The following is a 7,274-nucleotide window of genomic DNA, read 5'->3' as shown; positions in this document are numbered from 1 at the left end:
TATTTTACCTAGACCCCACGACAAACCGAAATCTAAAATTAGTTCTCTAACACTCAAGCCTAAGGTTAAGTCTTAATTCCTCCAATATCATAACTCTAATGGTATTTAAGTAATACCATACACCTAGTATTTAATTATCTATCTCAATATATTAAAACTTAAATTATCATGCAATAATTATATGGAAATAAAGATCGAAGCCACATTTTACCATTAGCCGTAATGTTACTGTATAAGAAACAAACATTATACTTTAATTAAGAACCTAACATTATGCCTCCTGCAATTACATCATATATATATATTGTAATGACCTTGAGGGTGATTTTCAAAAATTTGTACAAAAACGTGTGAACAGTAACACGCGTGAACAGTAACACGCGTGAACAGTAACTTTTTGGGCAGAAAATGCCCCTTTCTTCCCATTTCAATAGTTTTCATCATTTGTTTGAGTTCTTGAACTCCTTAAGGTGATTTGAGAAGAGATTTTTGAGGCAAAGTGTTGGGTAAGTGATTTTTGACCTAAAACCTTCCTTTTTCATTAAGTTTTTGACGATTTTAACTCTTAAATTTTAGTTTCAAACCCCAAAAATCTTTGTTTCTTCCCTAATCCGAATTTAAGGAAAATTGTGATTTCCAACTCGTTTTGAGCTCTATTTTTATGGGTTTTTCAACCATGAGTTCCTTATTACCAATAGAATGGGATTGTTCAATAAATTTCCAGATTTGACCCTTTTCGAAAATAGTTAATTTTTGGACCATTTTACCCCCGGTTCCGAAACCTATCAATATGGATGTCATTGGACTCCTTGTGACGTGTATGTTTCATTGTTGATAGTGGGTTGTCATTCCGGGCGCTGAATTCGAGAGTTGCTTGTCCGGTGGAGGTATTCGAGTGCGACTTCGGCAATTGAGGTAGGTTTGGCTATCTTTCTTTGAGATTGAGATGGGGTAATTAGTCATTCATATGTTATAGACTTTGGGATGGGGTTGTAGTATGAGTTGAGAATGTTATATATATATTGTGATGTCCGTGTGGAGGCTTATTTATTAATGTGTTGCCGTGACGGGGTTTATTTGTATTACATAGCCCGTGTGGGGGCCTTATTTGTTATCTTATTTGCTTTGAGAGCATGTGAATTATGATTTGCCTAAGAGAGAGGCTTGAGTATATTATTTGACTTGTGATGCCGCCTGAGAGATTGAGTTGGGGGTTTTGAGCATACTTGGGTATTGAAATATTGTTGAGAAAGGGGTGAATACTTAAATGAAAGTGTGTTCTTCCCGTTACTATTTATTGAGGGTGAATATCATGTGTAGGTTAAGTTTTGAGAACTTTGAACCTTATACCACATGTGAGTTGATTATTACTTCCATGCATATGTGTTTTGATGCATTCATCCTCATTCATCATATCATGAAACATGGGAAGTTGAGAAATATGGAAATTCCTTTTGAGAAAGAAAATGAAACACCTTTAAACCTTTGTATCTTGAGTCCCTGACCGAGGCAGTTTTCCGACAGGGTAGTGGATGCATTGTGATCCCAACCTTTGTATCTTGAGTCCCTGACCGAGGCAGTTTTCCGGCAGGGTAGTGGATGCATTGTGATCCCAACCTTTGTATCTTGAGTCCCTGACCGAGGCAGTTTTCCGGCAGGGTAGTGGATGCATTGTGATCCCAACCTTTGTATCTTGAGTCCCTGACCGAGGCAGGTTTCCGGCAGGGTAGTGGATGCATTGTGATCCTAACCTTTGTATCTTGAGTCCCTGACCGAGGCAGTTTTCCGGCAGGGTAGTGGATGCATTGTGATCCCTTGACCACGAGGAGGTGGCAAGGATAATGAGATATTGTGATTGAGTTATATGGTCTGCAAGACCCCCATGTGCCTTGCTTAGTAGCACAGCTCAGCAGGTGTATACGACAGTCTGTGCGACAGTCTTGATTCCACCGTACCACCACATCATTGCATCATCATATTGCATTGCATTGCATTGATATTTGTGCTACTTGAATTATCTGGTTAATTGTGATTATGAGCTGTTATTATGGGTTTACTTTACTTGCGTCAATATATATATAAATTGGCGGCACCGATGCCGGAGTGGGACTTTTTTGTATGCAGGTGGATGCGTTCCTTAGTTTATTTCATAGGTTTGATTAATTCCTTATACTCAGTCAACTAAAACCTACTGAGTACATGTGAATTGTACTCACCCCTACTTCTGTGTCCCTTTTTGATGCAGATACTAGTCGGGGTACCCCACGTGGCAGTTAATATTCTAGCGGATTGTGTATTCTCAAATTAGTGGTGAGGTCCCAGAATTCGGATCGTCACTAGTCTATCTTTATTTTTCAGTCTTTTGTATCATTCAAAGACTTATGTTGTATCTTCAGATTCGAACCTTGTATTAGATGCTCTTTATACTTATGACACCAGGTTTTGGGATAATTTCTTCATTGTTTTTTTTTTCTTTTTATTTAAATCGTGGCATCACTTTCCCCTTTGGGAGTCTTGTATGAGTTTTATTTTTAGGGTTACACATCAGATTGGGTTTTGAGATGTGTGCCATCATGACCTCAGTTTTTGGGTCGTGACAATTGGTATCAGAGCACTAGGTTCACCGGTCTTATAAGTTAAAGAGCAGGGTGTCTAGTAGAGTCTTGCGGATCGGTACGTAGACGTCCGTACTTATCTTCGAGAGGCTACAAGATACTTAATAGGAGAATTTCTTTCTTTTTACTCCCTTCGTGCGATTTATTCATATCAAGTGTTATTTACCTCTGATCTATTCCTTCCGCATTAAAAGTAACTGTCAGGTTCGAAATATCGGCTCTTGCTTAAGGATGATTTACTGATGCCTATTCGAGCCTGATTATGAGTATGAAGATGTGGAGCAACAAAAAAAAAAGTATGGAAGATGGTCGGTTAGACTTTGACAGTTAGATTTCAAATTTTAGATATCTAATTAGCCCACTTTGGATTCCTTTGAGATCTGTGGTTCCACCTATGTCTTCTAGCGTTGCTATGTTTATGTTAGACCTATGTCGTCAGGGTATTGTCTCCCAAGTTTGAGGTTATCACTGTTGAGAAGGCTTATATCATTTTGACCAAGTGTCAGGACAGGTTGTTCAAAATTGGGTATCTTGAAGGCACATGGAATGTCTTATTTCTTTTTATAATTGCGGGAATGGCTAAGAAGTGATAGAGGTCTGTTCTTGCTCATAGACCTGTCGGTCCTCCTATGATGAGTTGGGAGTAGTTTACTTAGGTTGTTTTGTGATGGTGAGTTTGAATAAGGGGCAAATATGTGATTCTTCTTCTATTTAGCCAGGGTCACAAGTTGTCTGCAATACACCAGTTTTAGTTGTTTGAGGTGCTTCATGGAGTACTCGAGGTGGTGGTTGTAGTGGTTCACAGGCTAAGGGTGACCATTAATTATGCTATGCTATACTAGGTAAATTTGAGGCAGAGGCCTCTGATGTGGTTATTACATGTATTGTTCTGGTTTGCCATCATTTTACGTCAGTATTATTTGACCCAGGGTCTACCTATTCTTATGTGTCGACTTATTTCGATGTGGGTATTGATTATGTGAGTGAGTCCCTTATTGTGCCTATTACTATTTCTACCCCAATAGGTGAATCTTTAGTAGTGGATCGGGTATACAAGGGATGTTTGGTGATATTTTCGGGTAGAGAGACCCGTGCAGACTTTATTTTACTAGACATGCTTGATTTTGATGTGATATTGGGTATGGACTGGTTATCTCCTTATCATGCTATATTAGATTGTTATGCAAAGACCGTGACCTTAGCTTATCCCAGTTTACCTAGCTTAGTATGGAAGGGTAATCCGAGTTCGTATCCTAAGGGGTGATATCTTATATTCGTGCTCGTCGCTTGATGGATAAGGGTTGTTTGTCTTATTTGGCTCATGTACGTGATCTCACCACGGAGTCATCTCATATAGAGACTACGAGGGTGGTGAGAGAGTTTATGGATGTATTTCCTACAGACTTGCTGGGAGTTTCTCCTGACCGTGATATCGATTTTGTGATTGATTTAGAGCATGACACTAAACCCATCTCTATTTCTTCTTATCGGATGGCTCCGGCAGAATTGAAAGAGTTGAAAGAACAATTGGAAGATTTGTTGAAGAAAGGGTTTATTAGACCTAGTGTATCACCGTGGGGTGCACCGGTTTTATTTGTGAAGAAGAAAGATGGTACTATGAGGATGTGTATTGACTATCGACAGTTGAACAAAGTCACTATCAAGAACAAGTATCCTCTCCCTCACATTGATGATTTATTTGACCAGCTTCAAGGTGCATCGGTGTTCTCAAAGATTGATTTGAGGTCGGGTTACCATCAGTTGAGAGTTCAGGAATCTGATATCCCGAAGACTGCATTCAGGACTCGTTATGGGCATTATGAGTTTGTGGTTATGTCCTTCGGGTTGACTAATGCCCCGGCTGCTTTTATGGAGTTGATGAACCGGGTATTTCGACCTTATTTGGACTCGTTTGTGATCGTGTTTATTGATGACATCTTGGTTTATTCCAAGAATGAGGCGGATCATGTTAGGCACCTGAGGACAGTCCTTCAGAGATTGAGAGAGGAGACGTTGTATGCAAAATTCTCCAAATGTGAGTTTTGGCTTGAGTCCGTGACATTCTTGGGTCATATAGTGACCAAGGATGGTACTATGGTTGATCCAGCCAAAGTTTCAGCGGTTCGTGATTGGGTTAGGCCTACTTCGGTTACCGAGATTCGGAGTTTTATTGGGTTGGCAGGCTACTATCGTCGGTTTGTTCAAGGATTCTCTTCTATTGCAGCCCCATTGACTAGGCTAACTCAAAAGACCGTGGCATTTCAGTGGACTGATGAGTGTGAGGCGAGCTTTCAAAAGCTCAAGGAATTATTGACTTCAGCACCTATTCTAGCCTTACCCGAGGAGGGCGTGGCATTTATTGTGTTTTGTGATGCTTCGGGAGTCGGTTTGGGTGGTGTATTGATGCAAAAAGGTAGAGTTATAGCTTATGCTTCTCGACAGTTGAAGGTACATGAGAAGAACTATCCTACCCACGACTTAGAGTTAGCAGCGGTGGTGTTTATTCTGAAGTTGTGGAGGCATTATCTCTATGGAGTGCATTGCGAGGTCTATACTGACCACCGTAGCCTTAAGTATATCTTTTCTCAGCCGAATCTGAACATGCGGCAGCGTAGGTGGTTAGAGTTATTGAAAGACTATGACATTACCATACTTTATCATCCGGGAAAAGCTAATGTGGTAGCGGATGCCCTGAGTCGCAAAGCATCTAGCATGGGTAGTTTGGCCTTTCTTAAGGCTGTGGAGAGGCCTTTGGCATTGGAGGTTCAGTCATTGGCTAGACAGTTGGTCCGACTTGATATTTCTACACATCATGGTATTTTGGCCTTTGTGGAGGCTAGGTCTACTTTGATGGACCAGATTCGTACACACCAGTTTGAAGATGAAAAGTTGAGGGCCATTCGAGACAAAGTGTTAAGTGGTGAAGCAAAATCAGCCTCTCTTGATTCGGAAGGAGTTTTGAGGATTAATGGTCGCATTTGTGTGCCCAAGGTTAGTGAATGGGTACGTATGATATTGGAGGAGGCTCATTGTTCCAAGTATTCGATTCACCCGGGAGTGGCAAAGATGTTTCATGACTTGAAACAACACTATTAGTGGTGTGGCATGAAGAGAGACATTATTGATTTTGTGGCAAGTGTTTAAATTGCCAACAAGTGAAGTATGAGCATCAGAAATCGGGTGGTCCTATGCAAAGGATGCCCATTCCTTAGTGGAAATGGGAGCGTATCACTATGGACTTCGTGTCTGGATTACCCATGGCATTGGGTAAGTATGACTCTGTCTGGGTGATTGTAGATCGATTGACCAAATCAGCCCATTTCCTTCCGGTGAAGACTAGCTACAATGCGGATCAGTTAGCTAGGATCTATCTTCGTGAGATTGTTAGGCTGCATGGGGTGCCTATCTCTATTGTATCGGATCGGGGTTCAGTGTTCACCTCTCACTTTTGGAAGGCATTACAGCGTGGTTTGGGTACGCGGCTAGAGATGAGTTTAGCATTTCATCCCCAAACCGATGGTCAGTCCGAGCGGACTATTCAGGTGTTGGAGGATATGCTTAGGGCCTGTGTGATTGATTTTGGTGCCCGATGGGACCAACACTTGCCCTTAGCAGAGTTTGCCTATAATAACAGTTATCACTCCAGCATTCAAATGGCACCATTTGAGGCATTGTATGGTCGTAGGTGTCGATCACCCATTGGATGGTTTGATTCTATTGCGGTTGATGCATTGGATACTGACTTACTTAGGGATGCTGTGGAGCGGGTACGTTTGATTCAGGGTCGACTATTGACAGCTCAGAGTCGTCAGAAGAGTTATGCTGATAGGAGGGTTCGTCCCTTAGAGTTCATGGTGGGTGATTGCGTGTGGCTTAAAATATCGCCCATGAAGGGTGTGATGAGGTTCGGAAAGAAGGGCAAGCTTAGCCCAAGGTTTGTTGGCCCGTTTGAAATCCTGAGGAGAGTAGGTGGAGTGGCGTATAAGTTGGCCTTACCCCCTAAATTGTCAGCTGTCCATCCGGTGTTTCATGTTTCCATGCTTCGCAAGTACATACCGGATGAGTCTCATGTGATTTCTTATGATGCGCTAGAGTTGAGTCCGAATTTGACTTATGAGGAGGAGCCGACAGTTATTCTAGATAGGCGGCTTCGTAGACTCAGGACCAAGGAGGTCGCTTCGGTCAAGGTGCAGTGGCAGCATCGGCCTGCTGAGGAGGCGACTTGGGAGTTAAAGTCTGATATGCAGGCTCGGTACCCTCAGCTTTTTGAGACCCTAGGTACTTTATTTTATCTTATGTTCGAGGACGAACATCCTTTTTAGTGGTGGATATTGTAATGACCTTGAGGGTGATTTTCAAAAATTTGTACAAAAACGTGTGAACAGTAACACGCGTGAACAGTAACACGCGTGAACAGTAACACGCGTGAACAGTAACTTTTTGGGCAGAAAATGCCCCTTTCTTCCCATTTCAATAGTTTTCATCATTTGTTTGAGTTCTTGAACTCCTTGAGGTGATTTGAGAAGAGATTTTTGAGGCAAAGTGTTGGGTAAGTGATTTTTGACCTAAAACCTTCCTTTTTCATTAAGTTTTTGACGATTTTAACTCTTAAATTTTAGTTTCAAACCCCAAAAATCTTTGTTTCTTCCCTAATCCGAA

This window comes from Solanum dulcamara, chromosome 7, assembly GCF_947179165.1.
Source record: "Solanum dulcamara chromosome 7, daSolDulc1.2, whole genome shotgun sequence".
Lineage (NCBI taxonomy): Eukaryota > Viridiplantae > Streptophyta > Magnoliopsida > Solanales > Solanaceae > Solanum > Solanum dulcamara.
This window is presented reverse-complemented; position numbering follows the sequence as displayed.